We start from the raw sequence: 24,862 nt of genomic DNA, 5'->3' as shown, positions 1-24,862 counted from the left end.
TCACAGCTCTTGCTCTAAAAATTACAGCCCACTGTTCTTCCGAAGGAAGAAAAGTACAGAGTTACAATATTTCTGAGCATATCCTTCTCTGTGCGGTTGCACCATGGCTTTTGGGCAACTAGTTTACATGTTACACACACAAGCGATGTCTTTTTCTTTCTTTCTTTTTCTTTTTCTTTTTAGGGCCGCACCAGCCACATATGGAGGTTCCCAGGTTAGGGGTCTAATTGGAGCTACAGCTGCTGGCCTATGGCACAGCCACAGCATTGCCAGATCTGAGCCACGTCTGCGACCTGCACCACAGCTCACGGCAATGCCAGATCCTTAACCCACTGAGTAAAGCCAGGAATCAAACCCGCAACCTCATGGTTCCTGGTCAGATTCATTTCCCGATGTGCCACTATGGGAACTCCAGCAATGTCTTTTTCTATTTTCAACGTAGGTATCAGCAGCAGCGACATACACACTCACTGGTGCTCATCATCATCTTGTCAATGCTTGTGACTTCAGGGCAAAACTGAAAGTGAGGAATGGGGATTTCTGACCGAAGGCTGGAGGGAAGCTGAAAAAAGTAGGAACCCTGGATCTGCTATGGTCTGAATGTTTGCATCTCCCCCTAATTCATCTGTTGAAATCCTAATGCTCAAGGTGATGGTATTAGGAAGTGGGGCCTTTGGAAGGTGCTTAGGTCACAAGGGTGGAGGTCTCCCCAGTGGGGTTAGTGCCTTTATAAGAGACCCCGCAGAGCTCTCTAGTCCCTTCTGCCACATGAGTATACAAGCTTGTGACCTGGAAAAGGGCTCTCGCCTAGAACATACTGGCACCCTGATCTCAGATTTTCAGCCTCTCAAACTATGAGAAATAAATGTCTGTTGTTTATAAGCCAACCAGTCTGTGGTATTTTGTTTCGGACGCCAACCCATTTAGAAGTGAGCAGGAGAGGCTCTTGTTCCAGAAGTCCTCTTCCTTCCCTGTATCACATCCTTGACACCTAGCAGAGAACCTGGCACTGGAGGAGCAGGTGAGAGCACCTAGATCTTGCCCATGACCACGTTCCCTCTCTCTTTCTCTTCCCTAAACAAGTGAGGCAGGATCCCAAGATTTCTACATGATCTTGGGGCAAGGGGCACGTGGACGAATGGGGCATGCTAGGATGGTCAGGTCATGTTACTTTTCTGGGCAAAGTCTTCCAGTGGTTTTCCATCTGGCTCAGAGTCAGAGCCATGCTTTACCAAAACATCCGAGACCTCAGCTATACACTGGATTTGTCCTAGTAATGTTTTAAAAAGACTTGACCAGGCTTCAACCCAGACCAGTTAAAATAGATTCTGGGATTGGGCCCAGGCATTTTTTCCAGGCTCCCAGGGTGAGTATAAAGTGCAGCTGGCTCCCAGAAGCACCACCCTGCTCTATGCGGTCAGCCCCACCTCCACCCCCAAACAAGCTCTGACCGCATCCTCACCACACTCCTCCTCTGCTTTCCTTGCCCTCATGTCACCGACATCCCTGTGGTTCCTCAAACATGCCAAGCATGTTCCAAAGGCAGGGGCTTCTCCTCTGTCTGCAACACTCTTCCTTCCTACACTCTCATGACGCATGCTCACAGCTCATTCCGGGTCCCTAATTAGAGAGACCCTCCTGGGTCACTTTGTATTAAATAACAGGTAAGACCCTGTAAAGTACTTCTCTACTCTCTTGCTCCACATACTCCTTGTCTTCCTACTCCTGCTTGATTTTTTTCCTATACGTCCTGCCACCCTCTTACTTGAGCATTTGTTTCATGTCTGTCTCCTCATTCCGGAACGTGCACTCTACCCATGCAGGAACTTTGTATGGTTCTGTTACAGCTCCTGCTCTTAGAAATATACCTGGCACAAAGTCAGTCACTCAGATGATATCAGCTGAAAATGATATCAGCTGAAAATGCTATCAGAGAAAACAGCTACTTCAACCTTATTTTTAATGCAGATTTGTTTTTGAAGCATCCTAACTCAACATGTTTGTTAAAACAAATGGGTAAATAAAAGTCCACTTTAAAAGCTTCATTTAAAACTTAGAAAAATAAAAATGTCTCAACCTTTTCAACAAAGCAAAAAAAAAAATGTATGATCTAAAAAGTATTTAAAAGGGGACATAGGATACACCTTTGTTCTGTTTTTTTTTCTTTTATGAACAAGCCAAATTGTGCACAATGTATTTTTGCTTTTATTTTTTTAATTTATTATTATTTTTTTTTGTCTTTTTGCCTTTTCTAGGGCCTCTCCCTCAGCACATGGAGGTTCCCAGGCTAGGGGTCCAATCAGAGCTGTAGCCACCGGCCTACGCCACAGCCACGGCAAAGCAGGATCCGAGCTGCGTCTGCAACCTACACCATAGCTCATGGCAACGCCGGATCCTTAACCCACTGAGCAGGGCCAGGGATCGAACCCGCAACCTCATGGTTCCTAGTTGGATTCGTTAACCACTGCACCACAACGGGAACTCCCTGTTATTTTTTTAAACTGTTTTATTTATTTTTAATTTTTATTACAGTTGATTTATAACCTTCTGTCAATTTCTTCTGTACAGCAAAGTGACCCAGTTATATATAAATATACATTCTTTTTCTCAAATTATCCTCCATCATGTTCCATCACAAGTGATTGGATAGGGAGTTCCCCTTGTGGTTCAGTGGGTTATGAACCCCCCAATATCCATGAGGATGTGGGTTCAATCCCTGGCCTCACTCAGTGGGTTAAGGATCTGGCATTGCTGTGAGCTGTGGTGTAGGTTGCAGACTTGGCTCAGATCCTGTGTTGCTGTGGCTGTGGTGTAGGCCAGCAGGGCCAATTTGACCCCTAGCCTAGGAACTTCCATATGTCACAGGTATAGCCCCAAAAAAGCAAAAATAAACATCAAAGCAAAAACAAATGACTGGATATAGTTCCTGTGCTATACAGCAGGATCTCATTGCTTATTCACTTCAAATGCAATAGTTGTATCTGCTAACCCCAAACTCCCAGTCCATCTCCCTCCCTCCCTCTCCCCCTTGGCAACGACAAGTCTGTTCTTCAAGTCCATGAGTTTGTTTCTCTTCTGTAGATAGGTTCATTTGTGCCATATATTAGATTCCAGATACAGGTGATAGCATATGGCATTTGTCTTTCTCTTTCCGACTTCACTTTTTTGAGATCTCTCATTCTGTTCTAATACGTCTCTTGATTTTTACCAATTTACTTTTCCCAATGTGATAAAGTAAGATTATGGATCTCAAAATCATTTTATAAAGGATATTTGGCAATGACATTCTTTGAAGACTTTTTTTTTCCAGACAAAAATTCCAAACTTGATTGATTCATCCTCACGATTTCACTTATTCAGATTCTTGCAAACCTTGAAGCAGTTAGAATATATTTTTAAAACAGTTCTCTTTCACAGTTTTCACTGGCTCCTTTTGTCCCACACAACACAAAAATGAACACACAAACAAAATGACTTGGTCTATGTCAAAATCAATGCTTTGATGGCCTTTGTTAATTGATAGACCCAAACACGGGATTATTTTCTCTTTCATCTTAGTCCAAAGACCAGTAGAGTTCCTGTTACCATTTAAATCTTCTAATATCCATACTTTTCCAAAAAAAGGACAAATGGACAAAAGTTATGATATAACAAAATAATTTTTTTTTTTTGGCCATGCCTGCAGCCTCAAACCCATGCTACAGCAGTGATACAAGCCACTGCAGTGACGATGCTAGATCCTCAACCAACTGTAGCCCAAGAGAACAGCAGAGGAGACTCATCTGCCTTTTGGCTTCTACTCAGCAGCACCTCTCTCACAATTTCTCTTCTATCCCTGGCCCTCAATCTCTCCAGAGCCTCTGCTTCTCTTTCTGCCCCCAAGCCCAGGTCAAAACACTCTTCTCCAAATTGCATTCTTAAGTGACCTCTTTTTCACTCTTAGCCATTGAAAGAACCAAGTCATTGCCTCTCCCCACTCCTTTGCTCTCCCTAGCCTTGGGGAAATACCAATGTGATAATTTTGATGTGAACTAAGTTACTGTCCATGTGATGTAATTCACCAAAGGCTTACAATAAGTAATTTGGAAATTATGGGCAAAATGGAACCTAACCTTTGAGCTTCAACCAGTGTCTCATACATTAGACTGAAGACTTTATTAGTGGTGAAGGCTTTCCAGAGTAAAACTGTTGATAAAACTGGCTGTATTTTCCCCCTCACAGTAGACAGTGCATTTGCAATGTGCTCCATTAAGACTCAGCGTCTTTTTCCGCACCTCTTCAAACTGGGCTGGCCTTGTGACTTGCTGTAACCAATAAAATATGGTGGGAGTTAAATGTGTTAGGAAAGATGACATACTAGTCCTGACTCTACCCTCAAGAGATCTTGAACATTTCTGCTCATTCTCTCTTGGAAACATGCTGCCCCATGTGAGAAGTCTGGGATAGCCTGCTGGATGAAAAGAGTCACATGCCTAGTTACTCCTATTGTCCTAGCCAATAGTGCCAGCCAACTCCCAGAAGCAGAGCCTCCCAACTGACTGTCAGCTGGCCACAAATATATTCAGGCACCCAACTGAGATCAAAATAATCTGTATAGAGGACAAGAAAATGAGGTAAATAAATGTCTGTTGTTTAATGCCACTACGTTTTGTGAGAGTTTGCTACACATAAAAAGCTATTACGTTTACCAAGTATTTTTCACCCTTGAGACTGAAATTTATTAACTTGGTATTTATTTTTTAAAAATCCTTTATTCAAACTCCAAGAAAGCAAAAGACATAGGTAAAAGGCAAGGAAAAAGAATTGAAAGGAGGGTCAAAAATCGTAGGAAAAAATGAAACTCAATGTACTTTCTTTTGCTTTTATTTGCCCCCTGCTTTTGTCAATATTTTGATTCTATAAAATATTTTAATAAAACTGATATCATAAAAGCTCATCTTTCAATGTTAGAAGGCAGATGCTTCTTTTAATAAAAGAAAGTGTTCATTTAGCACTAAAGGCGTGATACGAGTTAAACGCTAATAAAGTTCACCCTAACAGTCAAGCTTAATACAGAGTCTGGCTCAGCACATTTCCAAAGTACTTCTATTTGAACTTAGCTTTTATTTTTCCTTTTCAAGATGAAGTGGTGTATACATCTTCACAGTGCCTCCCTGGATAAGGTTTCTGATTGTTATCTGTCAATTTTATTTGTCCTTTTGTTTCTATAGTTTTTCTAGGCAAGGGACGAGAAATAACTTTAATTTTCCAAGACTTCCTAATTTAGTGGCGTACAGGACTGAAACATAAAAAAATTCTAAGAAAGCCATACTGAGAAAATTCTCAACTATATTTTAAGGACTAGATTCCCCAAACTTCTGACTGTTAGTTTAAAAGGCCAGAATTTTGAAAAAATAGCATATAGAAGAGAGGAAAAGAAAGTTGTCATTAATAAATCCATTGTGAGAAACAACGTTGGAGGATTTGGACAGAAAATTAAAAAAAAATTTTTTTTTGGCTGCCCCATGGCATGTGGAGTTCCCGGGCCAGCGATCAGATCTGAGATGCAGCTGCAACCTAAGCCACAGCCGCGGCAACACCAGATCCCTAACCCACTGTGCTGGGCTGGGAATCAAACTTGCATCCCAGCACTCCCAAGATGCCTCTGACCATGTGCCACAGTGGGAACTGCAGAAAATTAACAATTTAAATCTGGGATTTGTTCCCAGAAAATACTAATAAGTAAAAAACTGAATCCTTCATTCTCGGGAAAATGGTGACCCCTTTCTGAATATTGTCATGGAGGTACATGTTACACACAGAGAAGTATCTGGCACACAGAAGTGTACGTCCTGGAGGTGCAGCCCCACATCTGCAAGAATAAATCAATCCTCTTCTGCCAGAGGTTATCTTCTTCTGCCCCATAAGCCCAGTCCTCATTTCCATCTTCTGAATTATGACGCTTCTAACCTTATTTTTCTTACCTCAGTGAATGCCTAAATAAACACTTTTAAAAGCTGGAAAACCTAGTTTTCTGCTCTAACAACTTCGAACCAATGCCAAGTTGAAATAGCTGGGGTCATGTTGAGTTTTTTGTTTTTTTTTTTAATAAAAGAATCCAATGAATTTTCCTTTTCTTGGCTCCTTCATCCTCTCCCTTGTGCTGATGTGCTGTGCTACAGCAGCAGTCAGATTGACTACAGAATTGTATAAAGTCTTTACTGCTAAGGAATATTAATGCAAGAACTTTGTAGAGCACGCCATCAAACCAGCCCACCAATGAAAGAGGAAACTTTTGAACTTTTGCCTATATGGGGATCAGGACTCTCCTCTGGGGCCATATGGCTTTGAATGGCTCTAGAGCTGCATAGTGTCTTTCCTTTCTAAAAGTCACTCTTCGGTGCCAATCATTACGTTAGATCTCTTCTGCTCTTTTCCTAGCATATTGCTTGCTACTAGTGCTTAAATATTCTTAGATTAGGACTCACTTTCCATGATTGGTATAGTGAAATTTAGATAAGCCAGAACCTGAACTCAACTCCATAAAATCCAAAAGGTCTGAAGGACCATGGAATATCAGAAGGAAAAAACCAAAAAACCAAAAACAAACCAAGGTTTCTCTCATTAATGGGATGTGGTGCCATAGAGCTTGAGGAAATGAAACTGGAGAAGACTAGATAATACTGTAATAGCTGGAGCTTATAAGATCTTTGTGAAAACATCCCTTTTTAAAGTTAGGTTTGGACCCAGTAATTGACTGCCTTCCATTGTGTGCATTGTGCCATATGATCAGAACATCTCCTGGATCCTTAGGGAGAATTAGTCTCTGTATTCTCTAAGCTACTCTAGGACATTCAATGGGCTCAAGGCTATTGGTGAAAGACTCAAATGCAAGACTCTCTTACATCACTATAGAAATCCTCTTTTGCAGCTGGGTATAGGTCCTTGGAGGGTCTTGCAAATTATCAATAATAAACTGATCCCAAAGCAAGACCACCTTGCTTTATAAAAGAAAAGGCAACATGATAATAGTGCTTCTTTATATTCATATTCTATTTACACTAGGATAGGTTATCTTGAAAAGGCCTCAGAAAGTCCCACGCAAGCAAATAAAGATATAGGACTAGAAGCTTTCTCAGCTGAGACTGTTTTTTCAAACCTGAGGGAACCTGGTTAATGACTTTTGAAATAGTAATCATTAAAAAATTATTTTATGTCTTAGATACTTGAGCCACAGTAAATGCATGCTTACTAACCCATGAATGTCATCAGCAAATGCAGAGATTTATAGTCCCTTCTAATTTGCTCTAGTTAATGAATTCAGTTCTAAGCGCCACTGCATCTAGCAATTAAAATGCATTTAGAAAATTATGGCTGAGCAGTGAGAACAGTTTCTGATGACTTTTCTCTAGAATGAGGCAAAGGAGAAAAAAAAAACAAAAAAAACTGTGACCAGTATTTATAAGCTAAACTAATGTTTGTCCAGTCTTTTTTATACTGTTTCTCAACATATAATGCAGTTTCTACCTAGTAAATGCAGTGATATTAACATCATTTTTGCATCAGCTTTATAATCTTGTAAGAAATATGCTCGGAGTACCATTACAAGAGGACAGGACGCTAAGGGGCAGCTATCACATAGGTGCTTTGAAATTATTCTTTACGCAATCACACATTTAAGATATTTTGTGATAAATTTTGAAGTCAGAGTATTTAGTAGTTTCCAAAATGCACTTCAAAGGAGTGGAAATAAGTTTCTGGGGTAATCTCTAGACTAGGTTAAAAAGAGACAGCCCACAATCTTGTTTTAAATGTTTTTGGAATCAGTTGCTAAATTTAAAAATGTGGACAATTTACATTTTAAAAATTAAGATTTCCAGTTTCAGTTGAAAAATTGGAAGGCCTGGCAAAGCTGGGTTTTAATTACGGCATGGCAACCTGGGGTGGGATTGATATTGACACATATGTGCAATATCCAATTAGCCCCATTGCTCTTAACACAGACGGCTTTACTCATTCTTATAACCTGCTTGGTCCCTAGTGACGACAGAATGTTCAAATTCTTCCCTGGACTGCTAAGGTCACATATGCCAAAGGAGCCCAAGAAACTCAATCTTCCACTGAGTTAGAGAATTCCTTTCTATACCACCTACATCCTACTTGTGCTTTCCAGGAGCTTCCTAGAGGAAGCAGGCAATACAATCCCTTTATGAATGTCTCCAACAGATAAAATGTCTTTTTTTTTCTTTTTGTTTTTTAATGGCCACACTTGAGGCATAAGGAAGTTCCCAGGCCAGGGATCAATTGAGCCTGCGCCCCCAAGTAACCCAAGCTGCCTCTGGAGTCAGATTCTTAACCCATTCGGGAACTCCAAAATGTCTTTGTTTTTATCTCAAATCTACATAAAGTTAAAAATCACTTAAAGTGATTTAAAGAATAAATCTACTTTATCTTCTACATTAAATCCCTTCAAACACTAGAAGAGAGTGATCGTATCTCAAATATTTTCTTCTCCAAACTATACATACTTCCTTTTTAAGCATTCATCATGACATGGTTTTACACCTAGCTTATGGACAATTAAAACAATAACCCTTTTGTGTTAATAGCTATGGATATGTTTCTCTTCTTTTTGTATTTGTGTAAATTCAAGAAGTCAGGTTGTAAGTCATCATATTTATTCACATTAAATTTCATTATTAATTTGGGTTTATTGCTTTAGAATGTTGACATTATTCTGATTTTTTTTTCCATCCTTGTCTGTGCTTCTCTTGATTGCTACTAAGGAGGATTCCACCTATATATTTTTTAATTAGAGAATAATAGGTATTTACTAAAAGTATTGTTGAAATAACATGAAAAGATTTATGAATAAAGGATGACAATCACAATCTCTGTAACCTCTATCCATGTATCAAGTAAAAACCACAAATAAAGTATGACTATAGAATATTTTCTCTGTAAATCTTAAGAGGATTGGAAAAAACTTTGTTTCCATGGTTTAATTAAACGATAATCAACCTTTCCTGGGAAATTGGCCTTTTCCCATTTTAAAGATAGAAAAAGTAGAGGCAGAAGTAATGGGTTTAAAAAATTCAGAGTATATATTCATTTTTTATTTTTTAAACTTTTTTGTCTTTTTAGGGCCACAACTGCAGCATATGGAAGTCCCCAGGCTAGGGGTCGAATCCAAGCTGCAGCTGCCGCCTACATGACAGCCACAGCAATGCCAGATCTGATCTAAGTCTGCAACCCATGCCACAGCTCACAGCAATGCTGGATCCTTAACCCACTGAGCAAGGCCAGGGATTGAACCTGCATCCTCATGGATACTAGTTAGGTTTGTTACCACTGAGCCACAACAGGAACTCCACAGAGTGTATAATTAAAAGCACAGAGAACTGAATCTAAACTTTTAAAATCAAATAACACATCCACAGAGCAAATGACTGTGAGTGTGTATCTCTGTATGCATAGTGAAGAGCCTAAGTTCATGTGAATGTGTGCATATCTGTGTGTTTTAGATCTCGGAAGGACACTGCTCAGTGAATTCTAAAACACAAGAATGGTCAGAAGTCTCTGTAACCTCCATCTAAATAGCAAACACATAATTTGAAATCTATTACAGATATCAGAACACATCCTCACTGAAATAAGTGATAATCTGATTTTACTTTACCTTAAGGGATACCTTGATATCCTTTGGAAGAACAGTGTTTTTCATCAAATCAGTCAACTCATTTCAAAGTTATCTTGGAATAAATGAAAAATCACTAAATTTCTGAAATTTTGTTTTTGTTTTTTTTAGGGCTGCACCTGTGGCATATGGAAATTCCCAGTCTAAGGGTGGAATATAAGCCGCAGTTGCCGGCCTACACCACAGTCACAGCAACATGGGATCCAAGCTGCATCTGTGACCCACACCTCAGCTTGTGGCAATGCCAGATCCTTAACCCACTGAGCAAGGCCAGGGATCAAACCCGCGTTGTCATGGATAATAGTTGGGTTTGTAAGCCACTAAGCCACAACGGAACTACCTGAATTTTTTTTTTTTTTAGGGCCACCCGCATGGCATATGCAAATTCCCAGGCTAGGGGTCAAATGGAACTACACCTGCTGGCCTATGCCACAGCCGCAACTACTCGGGATCCAAGCCGCGTCTGTGACCTACATCACAGCTCACGGAAATGCTGGATCCTTAATCCACTGAGCGAGGCCAGAGATCGAACCCACATCCTCATGGATCCTAGTCAGGTTTGTTAACCACTGAGCCATGAAGGGAACTCCTGAAATTTTGAGTAAAAACAAGTACCATATCCTAGGCTAAGTAAATTTACTTAGCCCCTTAATTATAATGCTAAAGAATGTACACACATCGTTTTTAGACATGAGAGCAATTTAACACCTATGCATACAGTAGCGCCTTAATAAATAATAAATACCTGGAGGACACAAGTATGAACATAGAGCATGAGGTATCATAGGAATAGGAATAAAATACTCCATCTATTAAGGAAGCTATGAAAAATAATCAGCGATGAGTCAGATTCATTTCCTAAGGTATTATTATTATTGTTATTGTTATTTGGCTGCACCTGCAGCATGTGGAAGTTCCCAGGCCAGAGACTGAACCTGTGCCATAGCAGTAACCCAAGCCACTGCAATGATGATAATGTATCCCTAACCCGCTGTGTCACAAGAGAACACCCTAAGGTATTATTATTATTACTATTATTATTTGCAGCCACATCTGTAATACATGGAAGTTCCCAGAATAGGGGTCAAATCAGAGCTGCAGCTGCCAGCCTACACCACAGCCACAGCAACTTGGGATCCGAGTTGCGTCTGTGACCTACACCACAGCTCATGGCAACGCTGGATCCTTAACCCACTGAGTGAGGTCAGGGATCAAACCTGCATCCTCATGGATATTAGTTGGGTTCATAACGCACTGAGCCACAATGGTAATTCCCTCAAGGTATTATTTTTTAAAGAAAATTTACCCTGTTCACATTGTTACTCAAATTAAAAATATTTGGGGTTGATATGAATGAAACTATCACTTTATTTCTATTAAAATATTCCTGAGGGCAAAGATAAAAATGTACATGCATTAAGGGTGGAAACTAAGATTAGTAGACAAGCATTTTCCAGAATGTGGGAAAATTTCCCATTAACAATAGCATCAATGGCATTTGACCAATAAACAATGTGTCTTATATGTAGTCTGAAAGAGCTGGAGATGCAAGCCAATCAAAATTAGACATCCCTGTTTCTACAGAGGGTTAAACACAATTTGCCATATAAGCCAGCAATTCCACTCTTAAGTACATAGCCAAGAGAAATGAAAACTTATATTCATACGAGAATTTTCACAAGAATATTCTTAGCATTATTCATAATAGTTCAGTGGTGAACAATCAGAATACCCATCTAACTGATGAATGGATATGCAAAATGTAGTATCCATATAATACAATACTATTCAGCAATTAAGAAATGAACTAATATATGATACGACATGACACAGATAAGCCTCAAAAACATCATAAGTGTAGGAAGCCAGACATAATAGACTACACATTTTTTGATTCCACTTATGTGAAATGTCTAGAAAAGGCAAGTCAATAGATGCAGGAATTAGATTAGCAGTTGAGAATTAAGAGTAAATGGGCATGAGGAATCTTATTGAGAGGATGAAAATGTTCTAACATCGATTAATGTCAGAATTGCTCCATTTAAAAAGTTTACTGGAGTTCCCGTCGTGGCTCAGTGGTTAACGAATCCAACTAGGAACCATGAGGTTGCAGGTTCAATCCCTGGCCTTGCTCAGTGGGTTAAGGATCTGGCGCTGCCATGAGCTGTGGGTTGCAGATGCGGCTCGGATCCTGTGTTGCTGTGGCTCTGGTGTAGACCAGCGGCTACAGCTTTGATTAGACCCCTAGCCTGGGAACCTCCATATGCCTCGGGAGCAGCCCTAGAAAAGGCAAAAAGACCCCAAAAAAAATTTACTAAAAATGTTGAGTTATACAGTCGGAATGAGATGATATTTAAAACATGCATCAATAAAGTTATTAAAAAATAAACAACAAGGTAGTCAACACTTCTATGTCCCTACTTTTTCCAATACATAAATGTTGCACAGGGACTGCTTTATCATGTGTCTGGAACAATGGCCTGGGCCGTTTATAATCAGCAGCTCCTGGTTACTAAAACTCCAATACAAGTAGGAACAAAGCAGGGAAGAAGCTAGATAATTAATCATTCAATGAATCAAGAGATATATTTGTTTCTTATCCAGGGCTTTATGGGTAGATGCATAGATGGAAAAGCTTTGGGAGCACACATGTGGGGGTTTACTGATTTTCGTCTACTAAAGGTAGGCGAAAACAACTACAATCTGCTTCACATTTTTCTAAAATTCAAGTTTTCTTCATAGTTGCTGTGCCTGAGTGCTGCAGTGGTAGATTTTCCCATATTCATAATAGGCCACGAAGGCAAATGTCTACTTGCCACCAGAAATTGGGTTGACGTTGTGCATATCAAGTTGTACCACAGCTTTGGATCTGAGAGCAGGTAATGAGAAGGACTAAGCAAAAGTTACACAGTGAGTGTCTTGAGCCAAGGTTGAATTTTTATTTATTTATTTATTTATTTATTTATTTATTTATTTATTTATTTATTTATTTTAAGGCTGCACCTGTGGCATATGGACGTTCCTCAGCTAGGGGTCGAATCAGAGCTGCAACTGCCAGACACACCATAGCCACAGCAAGACCATATCTCAGCTACATCTGCAACCTACACCCCACACAGCTCATGGCAACACCAGATACTTAACCCACTGAGAGGGGCCAGGGATTGAACCTGGATACTAGCCGGGTTTGCTACCACTCAGCCACAAGGGGAACTCCCCAAGATTGAATTTAAAAGGAAAGTTTGACCCTCAATGATAACATTTTCCAAAAAGGAAAAAAAAAAAAAAGCAGAAACAATAGAATACTACCCAGCCATAAAAAAAGAATGAAATAATACCATCCGTAGCAACATGGATGCAACTAGAGATTCCCATACTAAATCAAGTAAGTCAGAAAGAGAAAGACAAATACCAGATGCTATCACTTACATGTGGAATCTAAAAGATAGCACAAATGAACCTATCTTCAAAACAGACACAGACTCACTGACATAGAGAATAGACTGGTGGTTGCCAGAGGGGAAGGGGGAGGGAGTGGGATGGACTGGGAGTTTGGGGTTAGTTAATGCAAACTGTTACATTTAGAACGGATAAGCAATGAAGTTGTGTACAGCACAGGAAACTATACACAGTCTCTTGGGATAGACCATGATGGAAGATAATATAAGAAAGGGAATGTTCATGTATGTATGATTAGGTCACTTTGCTGTACAGCAGAAATTGGCACAACATTGTAAACAGACCACAATTTAGACATTTTTTTAAATTACAAAAACAAACAAACAAACAAAAACCACAATAAATGTATAAAAAGAGAAAAGAGTACACTGGATAAAGGCATTTCAATGGAGGAATGGATAGTCTTTTCAACAAATGGTGCTGGAGCAACAGAAGCTCCACATGCAAAAAAGATGAGTTAGATACCTAACTCAAACCATACACAAAAGTTAACTTAAAATTGATTGTAGACTTGAATGTAATTTTTAAAAGGAGAAAACTCTCAGGAAAAAAGCAGTAGAATGATTTTCTTACAGACTAGGTAAAGATGTCTCCGATGTTACACCAAAAGCATGAGAGATAAAAGAAAAATATTCATAAATCAGACTTCCTCGATAGTAAAACCTTCTGCACTTCCAAAGACACCGTTAAGAAAGTGAAAAGACAAGCCACAGAAAGCATTACAAATACATCTGATAAAAAACTTGTGTCCAGAATGTACAAGAGCTTAAATTAGAGCCCAAGAATAAGTAGACCAACAATCCAAGTCCAAATAAACAAACAAAATGAATAGACATTACACAAAAGAAAATAAACACATGAAAAGATGTCCAACATTGTTAGGGAAACACAAATTTAACACAATGGTTACCACTCAATGCTCAACAAAATAGCTATAATAAAAATGACAGACAATAAGTGTTGGTGAGGATATTGATAAATTGGAACCCTCCTCCATTGCTGGAGAGAATGCAAACTGATGCAGCCACAAAAGAAGTTTGTCAGTTTCTTTTAAAAGTTAAACATATATTATTCATCATATGACCCATAAATTCTACTCTTAGATATCTATTCAAAGAAATCAAAACATAGGTCCACACAAAAACTTGTATGTGAATATTCACAACAGCATTACTCATAAAAATGAAAAAAATCCAGAGTGAAAAAAATCCCATCATGGATCAGCAGTTAACGAACCCGACTAGAATTCATGAGGACTTGGGTTCCAGCCCTGGCCTTGCTCAGTAGGTTAAGGATCCAACGTTACCATGACCTGTGGTATAGGTCGCAGATGCAGCTGGGATCCTGCATTGCTATGGATCTGGTGTAGACTGGCGGCTACAGCTCCGATTGGATCCCTAGCCTGGGAACCTCCATATGCCATGCATGCAGTCCTAAAAAGACAAAAAAAAAGAGAGAGAGAGAAAAAAAAAATCTATGTCCATCAACTAATGAATGGGTAAACAAAAAGCGAGTATATACATATGTGTATATATGTATATATATGTATGTATGTGTGTGTATATATATATATATATACAATTGAGTATTATTTGGAAATGAAAATAAATGAAATATTGATACACACTACAATGAGTATTACTGTGTATACATATATATATGTACACACACACACACACAATTGGTATTTGGAAATGAAAAGAAATGAAATATTGATATACACTACAATGAGGATGGACCTCAAAAACATTAGGCTAAGTGAAAGGAGCCAGATGCAAGAGGTCATGTTGTAGGATTACGACTATATGAAATATTCAGAAAATACAAAGCTATAGATGCAGAAAATAGATTAGAGCTTGACTGGGGTCCAAGGTGAGAACAGAGGGTGATTGAAAATGGGCACTAGGAATCTTTCCGGGGTAACAGAAATGTTCTAATATATTATGAAGATGGTTGCACAGTTCTGTATATTTGCTAAAAAAATTAAATTGAACACTTAAAACAAGTGACTTTATGATATGTAAATTATACCTCAATAAAAGCTGTTAAAATAAAATGTATTGGGTCAATCTTTTAAAAGTATTTGGATAAAAATAAAGGGAAAAAAACAGAAAAGTTCTAAATATTTTGAAATAATTTTCAAAGTTACAGAAAGCAGCTTTAGCAAATATTTTATTGACAACAAGATAATAAATATGGCCTCTGTGAACTAAAAATAGAAGACCTTAGAAAAGACTAATCTCTGAAGAATAAGGAGCTGTTGGGAATAAGAAAATTCCATATAAATAAAGGACACTAAAATTCAATGCAAAAAATAAATTTTGCACTGGAGCCTTTAAAGAGCACAACTGATACGGCAGAAAATTAACTCTCAAGATATTAAGAACAAACTTAATAAATTCTCCAAGGGCACAGGTGAAAAGGATAAAAAGATGGTGAAAGATTGAAAAGATAGGTGTAAGAAGTACAAAGAAAATCCTAAGAAGAAAAAATAGAGCACATGTGATTATCAGATAAGCCAAACTCTAAGAAAGTTCTTCTGAGATAATTCATAAAAAAATATTAATTTTCAAATTAAAGGGTCTATGTATTCTGAGTATATATTATTAGCAAAGACCATCACTCAGATATGCGCTGGCAATGTTTTTGAACAGGTTATTCTTCAGCTCTCCAGATTCATTCTAGTTCTTTCCCTGCCCTGCCCTGCTCTGCACTTTGGGATGCTGACCTTTGTAGTCTGTTTTACCTAGGCTTCCTCCCCTATTGGTTGGGCTTAGAGAAGGCACCCGCAGAACTGCTGAGGGATGGAGGGTAGGAGGAGAGTTAATTCAGGGTGTTTCTCCTTGCTCCCTTTTTCAACATCATATCTCAGTAGCAGCCATGACCCCTTGAGATAAGAGTTCCCATTGTTCCAGCTTTCACTGGCCCTGGTAACACTATCCCTCAGCAATATCCCCATCTCTAGAGGTGGTGATGGTTTCCAAATATTGCTAGTCTTCTTTGAATGCCTCGCCAGCCCAAATTAAGAGTATGTTCTCTTAATCTCACCCATACTACTGTGAGCAATCCTATTCATTTGATCCACCTAAGGTGAATTTTATTTCCTGTTGAAGGACACTGATTAGTAAAAGGGTAAAGAAAAATATCCATAAACACGCAGAGAGAAACTAATTTGATATACAAAGGAATCAAAGTCAGACCAATCTCACACTTCATTGCAAAACAAACACCAGAAGCTAATGGAACAAAATACATAATATGAGAACAAAAAATCTGACTCAGTAATTTCATTCTGCCATTCCTGTGTGGTCTACCAAATGTTATTTTCAAAAGTGCAAAGACTCAGAAAATAAAACATCTACAAACTATTCTTGAAAAAAAAAAGTCAAGAGCATTATCACATCAATCAAAGATAATTTAAAATTGAGGTTTCAGAAATGTAGAAGTTTGTAGTTTAAAATCATTGACAATAAGTACTGAGATTGTTTGAATATAGAGAATTGGTTATTTAACTATCTAATTATATGTGAAGCAAAGATAGTCTTTAAATTGAAACTATGTAACAATGAATAATTTAATAATAACAATCTTAGTCTATAATCTCATATTAAATTAACTCCAGATAGTAATCCAAGGGATTGTATGAACTAAAAGAATTCTTAATTCTGTGTTTCATTCTTGATTTTGGTAGCTAGGCAAATTTAAAATTGCCCTTGTATTCAAAAAAAAGAAAAAAACCCTAAAGTTAACATCACTCTAATTAAAAATATCTTTTAAAAGTATCTTTGAAAGAGCTTTCTTCTGAATCACTGTAGAACATAATTATTCTAATTTAAATCTAGACAAACCTCTAAATAAATGAATCTGATAACTTCATTTTAACCTTGAAGGACAATGCTCTCCATATAACAGATCCTCCTAAACACAAACAGATGGTGACCATTCATAAAGTTCTCTGAAAACTCCTCCATGTACAAGGAGGCAGTGGATATAACCACAGACCAATATATTAGTTGCTGATTATGCACCTGAATGCAATAATCAGTTGGGATGTCTCATTATTTCTACCATTATTCAAGGTTTTTGGCCAATGGAAGGATGCTTACTTTGTAAAGAAAAGAAAAAAATAATGTAGTTAATTTTATTTACCACTGTGTTTAATCGGCTAGACAAACTGGAAATAACTGAGCCAACCAGAAGATGAATATAGAATAGTTTGAATTTTTAATTTTAAGCTCTTCTGAGTTGAATCACGATGAATATAAATGGCCCCATTAAGTGAAATATATAAGTTTAAAATGGAAAATGTCAGGAGAGAAGCTAAATGACATCTTTAAATGTCATCTTCAAATGTCATTTACCATCTGGATAAAGATCAGTTTGACTGACCCTGAAATGTAAAAACAGAATTAGAACAGACACCAAGTAAGTGATTGTATTTCCATTAAAATGCAGTCATTTCTAAAATAGTCAAGATATGACTGAATTTTCAATTTCAAAATACTTCCTAATGTACAGTGAAACTGTATGTTATATTTACTCAAATGTGACACGAGTACTAAAAAACAAAGGAACCTAGTAAATTCTAATTTTAGGAGCTAAAGCTGGGCTGCTGAAAGTAATAATATCTTCTTCAATACTTCTCTTGCCTGTGCATTTATTGATAGTGTTTGCCTATATACCAGTCCCTGTGTGTGAATTAAATAGAAATATAGTTCTGAAATTGAGGGAGCATAGAATTTAGCTGTGAAGTCAATAAAAGCTATAAAGTATCTTGTAATTGTATACAATAGCCCTCTTTCCCTGCTAAAATATTTCTCCTTAAGATTATTTACAGACTAGCAAAGTTAGGAGAGAAACATCTATCCAGACAAATTAGCAGTTGTTCCTGGATGCTGGGGCAGAGAGTGCAGGCTCATTGTCATCCAGAACCTTTGAAAATGTGAACTAATAGATGGTGAAGCGTCAAGACTAAGGACATGCCTCATGGAAGAGGGGACAGGACAGGTGGAAGAAATTAGAATGGCTTTAAAGTGAAATTAGATGGAAAGGGGAATTTCAGAGAGTAGTAGATATTTGTGGGAAAAGCAAAAGCAAAAGTGTGTCAAAGTCTGTATGAAATAATCAGAGGACTAGATAGATCTAAAATTTTAATCTCATGGACATAAAAATTCTTTCCAGGATTTAAGTCTTAATCAGCTCATTTAGAGCTATGCAATACTAATAATAGGATATATAATAATACAATATTACATTATATAATTATTATTATATTAACAACATCTGAGGTCTATATCATAATTTACAGTTTTTTAAGCATTTTCACATATATTAGCTCCTGTTATCCTTGTGAATAAACTGGATAGGGAAAATTTTTATTTTCCTTTAAGAGGCGATTAAATTGACAGTCAGCCATTAACCTATCTGAAATAGCACAGGTACTGAATATGTAAAAAAAAGAGACTAGGATTGACAGACCTGAAGATATTTTTCTAGCTTTATGTTCATATTTTTTTTTTCCTCCAAAGACTCCCTTTTTGGGATATAAAATAGACTTTTCCTATATAGACTTGGGAGTATTCTCTCCATGCCTGCCCAGAGCATTTCCTAAATGTATGCCAGAGGTGCAGAACTTGAAGATTCTAGGGAACACTGACGTCCCTACAGAGGGTAAGTCATTTGTGGGTCGGGAAGAAGATGGAAGGGGCAGCCCTAGTCCCTGGAGTGAGGCCAAGCTAGCCAGTGGAGACCATAGGCTTGGTGGCAGATGGACTAGCATGGACCCAGCCATCTTTCTGAGCCTTGAGTGTTCACCTCTAAAATGAAACTATTAACAACAGAATGACACATAAAATATCTGGCACAATGACTGGCTTACCGTTAGCACTCAACACTGGTGGCTATTGAGCCACTGCAGCCCTGGGGTAATTTTCCACATCTCCTCTGCCAAATTAACTGCTGAATTGAAGGTCCCAAACATTGAAAATTGAAAGCCGATTTAGACAGTCTTTGGGAGTGTCAGGATCTGCAGTCTTCTCCCATTCTCCAAACCTGCAGTTCACATTTTCTCACCCAAGAATGCAGAAGTTAAACTGCAGAGTTGACCCCAGGGTGTCAGAGCTGTCCTCTTGTTTCAAGCTCCTGTCCTCCTTCCCCCTTCCAAGAAGCCTATGAGATCTTGTTTCAGGGAAGAACTGCTGCTTCTAGGGATTAACTGGGGTTTGAGAGAAGCAAGGTAGAGGGCTGGAAATTTCTAGGAGGCAGCAAAGCGTCAAGAGACCACTAATTCTGGAAGTGGAGTGGGACTAGAGTTACTCATCTGCTTCCTTCTCATCTTGTTTGTATTGCCCTCAGCTTCATAGGAAGAGTCCTGGTTCTGTGCCGTGTTTCCTGTTCTCTCTGCAAAACAGGGCCTGAAATACTTCTCATTTCCACTCATTCTCTCATTCAAAATTATTTATTGTCAGTTTTTGTCAACAACTTCTGATTGTTGTGGACACTATGATGAATAAGATGGATGTAGTCCTTACTCTTAGGAGTTTACACTCTAGTGCAGGAAAAACAGACATTAAGTTATAGAAGGGCAGTTGTTGTAATATTATAGAAGCATATGGTCTGACCACAAGCCAGACACTGAACTGGATATTGAGAGTATGATAGTGATCAAAACAGGTGTGGCCCTGTCTTCACAGACTTCACTGCACTGAGACAATGAACATCAAAGTATTCAATACAGTGATGCAAATGTGTAACTGCTGTCAAAGTACAACCTCCAAAAGGCTGTCTTTTCTATCAGAAAGTAATTAACTTGGGGTCAGAGACTATTCCCATGGTGACATTACCTGTTATGCCCTTAGACACACTGCATACATACTCAATAAGTGTTCATTTAAAAATACATGTCAGGAAGTTCCCATCGTGGCGCAGTGGTTAACGAATCCGACTAGGAACCATGAAGATGAGGGTTCGGTCCCTGCCCTTGCTCAGTGGGTTAATGATCCGGCGTTGCCGTGAGCTGTGGTGTAGGTTGCAGACGCAGCTGGGATCCCGCGTTGCTGTGGCTCTGGCGTAGGCTAGTGGCTACAGCTCTGATTAGACCCCTAGCCTGGGAACCTCCATATGCCGCAGGCCCAAGAAATAGCAAAAAGACAAAAAAAAAAAGAAAGTGCATGTCAAATTCAAGTCAGATCAAGGTTTTGGGGTTTTTGCCTTGAGGAAAAGGCTGGGACAGAGAGCAGATGCTATTTTCTGCCTCTGCTAGTGGCAGGGTTATGCTCAGGCAGACAAGGGTGGCCAGGGTAGATGGGAGTGGCAGAAAATAATGTTGATAATTATTGCCCCAAAGCCTAAAAGCACCACAGCTACACCCCTGAATATGGAAGGGACTAGTTTGTTTAATAGGGGTTGGTTCTACATGAGGTTTTTGTCTGTTACACACACACAAAGGTCAAGCGACCTCGAAAAGATTCACATTATGTTCTTACAAACATAAAGACTCTCACCTTAAGATAACATGAGAGAAGTCTCATATTATTTCAACAACAGCAAAAGATAAATGTTTGGGTGGTTAGCTGATGTTCAGCACTCATTAACTCATGTCCACATACCCATTTCACCCCAGGGGATTATATGGTTAAAGAATTCACTTCAGAGGCTTTCCGCACAACGTAGAATCTATGTACCATCAATCAATACTATGGTTCATTTCTCATTGGATAAAATGATGAATTCTTTGATTATCATGGTATCTTAGTGGCCTCCTGGAGTGGAGAATTAAGACTACATACAAAATTGGGGCTCAGATTATTCAGAAAGCCTCACTTGTCCTCAGCCCTGAACTTCAGCTTTGATTTCTACATTAAACCAGGCCCTTGAATACTGAATAGTACCAACAAGAGTGAGCCTTGTAGGTCTTAGTTTCTATGGTTAAAAACCCTTCAGCAGAGTCCTCAGGGAGTGTGAACTCTGGGTTTAAGGTAAAATTCTGATATTTGTATCTTTGTAGCCTCTGTGGCATCCATATGGCCACACCACAGCAGGTAACAAATTACTGTTCAATAAATACCTGCTGATTGAATAAATTTAAAAAAGAGTTACAGTAATAAAATACTAGTGGTGAAATGAAATGACATCCTGACTACAAACAGAGGTTTCAGAAAGAACAGCGATGGAAAACTGACAAAGCAGAAAATGATGTTTTTATAGAGACTTTTGAGAGCATTCAGTTGAATTTCTGCATTTATGAATAAAGAAACTGAAACCTATAAGTTTCAAGTTATTTGCTCCACATTATAGGGAAGGAGCAATGAGGCCTCAATGCCAGTTCCTAGACTCCATGACATATGTGCTCACACACGAATCACACTCAAATTCATGGCTAAATGACAAAATGTCATAATTTTACTTTCTGCAAAATTTAAATTCCTAATTGATTGATTGTATAAATGAGAACTGACAATTGCTGCAAAGGCTCATTCATCCACTGGTTGCCATCCATCATCATATAAAGTCTGTTTATAATTGTTGACATTCAGCTGTACTATAATTGATTTTTTTCCTGATTATTCTGGATACCTCAGGTGAAACCTGGTGTTGCCTCCATATCTGGTCACAGGCTAGGTAAAGATTTCTTTCAATATTTCTCTCCCTGCCTTGACTGCTACTAAACTTAGATTAACAGCGTATAGCCCTTGGATTATTTTTTCCTTCATGTTTCCAGAATTCTTCTGTGACCAAATTTTTAAATCCTTATTTCAAAGGTTATGATTTATCGAGAACCATTTCAAACCCCTTTTTAATAGGTTGAATATAGAAGTCAGAGATGTAAACAGCTCTTCAATAACTAAGTTGATAGCATGCTTCCATGAAAATACTGAAACACAGTAAGCTGCTCATTTTTCAGGGGCAGATCGTTCAAAGTTCAGCCTAGAGCCTCAGGTCCTCTGTTAAACTGGCAGAGTCCACAGTTAAGAGACTTAGCTCCCATGACTATGGTTTATCAGAAAATGCAACAAACATTTCAACATACATTTGATGAACAATTTCTGTGAAGTCATAGGAACTACATGTGGATTAAACTGGAGGGACTTAGTCCATTACTGTAAGAATCCATTATTTGTACAGTGCCTTATTGTTTCAAGAACATAAAGTTCAAAATTCGAGCCAAGAAAGGAACTGGAATCTAATTCACTACATAGGAAGTGTCATGCTAATGTGTACTTTTATGTTAAAAAAAAAAAACCCAGAAATTTGAAGTTTATAATAAAAAATCAGTATGTTTCATAAAATAATCCATCAATAGGGATTTTCTTATCTGTGTACTACTTTGCTTTTGCTGGTTACTTGGCATCTGGGTAAAGAAACATACCACTTACCCAAGACTGAGTCTTGGAAATCACTTCAAAGTACCTACAACTGCATACATAATTTCATTTAAAAAAAAGTTAATAACATCTATAATTCCTAAATCAATACGTCTTTAAAAGTACATTTCTGGCAACTGGTAAGCTGGAAGACAAACTTTTCTGTGCTTACCTGGCACATTATTCTTTGTTTTAAATTTAGTTTCTTTATTCCTGCCTATGTTATTCAATAAACTACTGCTTCTGAGAAGATATGACTAAAGTCATAATGTTTAATTGATACATATCAAAATATTTATGGTAATTTCATCAAAAAGATCAATAACTACAGTTCCATTTTTAAAACTATAGGTGAACTACCAGAACCAGGGGAAAATACTTAAATGCCAAAGAAATTCCCCATTTAAACTGTTTCTTGGGCTGCTTCTTTGCTCATTATCACTGAAGATTTTTTTTTTCTCTTTATAACTTAGACATGCCCTATCAAAACCAAGTATACTTACAATGGGTTCTTTATTTTATATAAGAAAATAAACAGATAATTCTAACCATGCAGGACAAGTATTTGTTTATTAAAGTATTCTGTCTGTAAAGAGTAAATAAACAGATATATTATCTATGTAAACAGAAATTTTAATGGAGACGGTATTGCTGAAATTTATAGTACTAATTATTTTTATGTTGTAGAATGAAAGTTCATTGTAATAGATAGGATACATTAACCAAGTGCACAGCAAATAAAAGTCCCAAGATAGACGGTGCTATTGCAATAGGCCAGTTAAGAGCCCTCTAGAGCAAAGGCTAGGAAAAGTTAAGAAAATTACTTTCTTTTAAGATTCTGTGACAGGGTGAGAAATGAGATAACACAGAGTTCAGATTCTGAAATGAAAATCTAATAAGCACTTCTCATTATCATCTCAGATACTCTTTTATCCTTTTCCATCTTCAAAGGCCCCCTGTTGGTTAATTCTATCCTCAAATATCTGACATCCAATGCTTCTCCAAGCACCAGACCATAAAGATGACAAGAGAGGACCCCTTTCTCCTGAAGAGCAGCACAGGGCTTTCAAAGCTTTGGAAACAAAGGTTGTTCCTACAGCAGTAGGACTTCATGAAGGGCAGGGACCCTCAAATAACTGTAGCAGAGACTCACCCTTCACAGAGCCTCCTCCATATTGTATACAGCCTCCTCTGTATTCTTGCTTTATGCTATGGATGCATTAACCCATCCTGGCATTCAAAGAGCTAGTTGTAGTTTCCATAAAATAACTTTTACCAAAACCTCTGTCTTGCTGATTTGTTTGTGATGTTGAAAAATGGAAAATCATTTTTTCCCAGTTACATAAAGAAAAAGGCAATTTTCCACTACAAGAAAGCATACTGCCAATGGCAATGAATGTTTTATCATTGGGATGAGGATGCCATTAAGATTCTAAGGCAACATCCAAAGAGGTCCCTCTTGTTTGCAGTTGGCAGAATATCAGCTATTTCAATGCAAGCAATGAGTTGCAGTAGAGTCTACTAATTACCTCCATCCTGCCTCTGCTCAATTCTTCTTAGCCCCAGGCGCTCACTCCCTACCCCGGAGGGAGAAGATAAGCAGATGGATGTGAGCAGGTGCATTAAGACCCTGTGCAGCCACCAGCCCTGAGAGCAATTGGTCAACACTCTTGAAGCCAGTTAAACTGTTAGTAGGTGGTTTCCAAACTCCAGCAGATGGCCTGTTGGTCCCAGTTGTACTGTTCAACATCTATATTGCTCCATACAAGAAACTAAAATCTGGGAATTGAACATTCTATGATTTTGCTCCATAACTAGTACATTTTCTTCACAATGGAAACCTTGGCCTGGGTATATTTTCTCCACTGGTAGAATGCCACCAAGAGATGACAGTTGTGTGATTAACACTCAACAAGGACTTGAATATGTTTTTGCAAACGATGAACTGAAGTTGTTGCAGTCATACAGGGACAAGACCAGTTTCAAACTCACAGTCTTTACCCCACAAAATAAGCCAATTATGACTGTGCCTCAGTTTTAATATTTATGTTTTTGGTGGATAACAAAATTACCAATACAAAAATCTCACTTTAAAAAAAATTTCTGATTTCTAAACATATTTTAAAACTTTTTTTTTTTAACTTCTGACATTTTTCTGAACCCTATAAAAGTCAACTTCAAATGAATAACTATAGAACTTTTCTTCTGGAATCATTTTCATTTTCTCTTTATTACATTTAGAATCCTTCAGATAGTTAACTTTTTCTCCTTTCTTCTCTAATTCTGTTCCTTTTCCCTACCACCACTCAACTTCTCAAACTATGAATGCTACTTTAGAGTCCATTTTTTTTTTCTTTTTGGCCAA

General features: G+C 38.1%; 1 protein-coding gene across 1 annotated transcript in view; it reads right to left on the bottom strand.

Annotated features, from left to right (window-relative positions):
• SOGA3 (SOGA family member 3) overlaps positions 1 to 24,862 on the bottom strand; it is a 69,430-nt gene that overhangs the window by 35,557 nt on the left and 9,011 nt on the right. The gene's annotated exons all lie outside the window — the stretch shown is intronic.

Source organism: Phacochoerus africanus, chromosome 2 (genome assembly GCF_016906955.1).
Source record: "Phacochoerus africanus isolate WHEZ1 chromosome 2, ROS_Pafr_v1, whole genome shotgun sequence".
NCBI lineage: Eukaryota > Metazoa > Chordata > Mammalia > Artiodactyla > Suidae > Phacochoerus > Phacochoerus africanus.
Note: the sequence above shows the minus strand (reverse complement) of the source record. Positions and strands in the feature narration are given on the sequence as shown.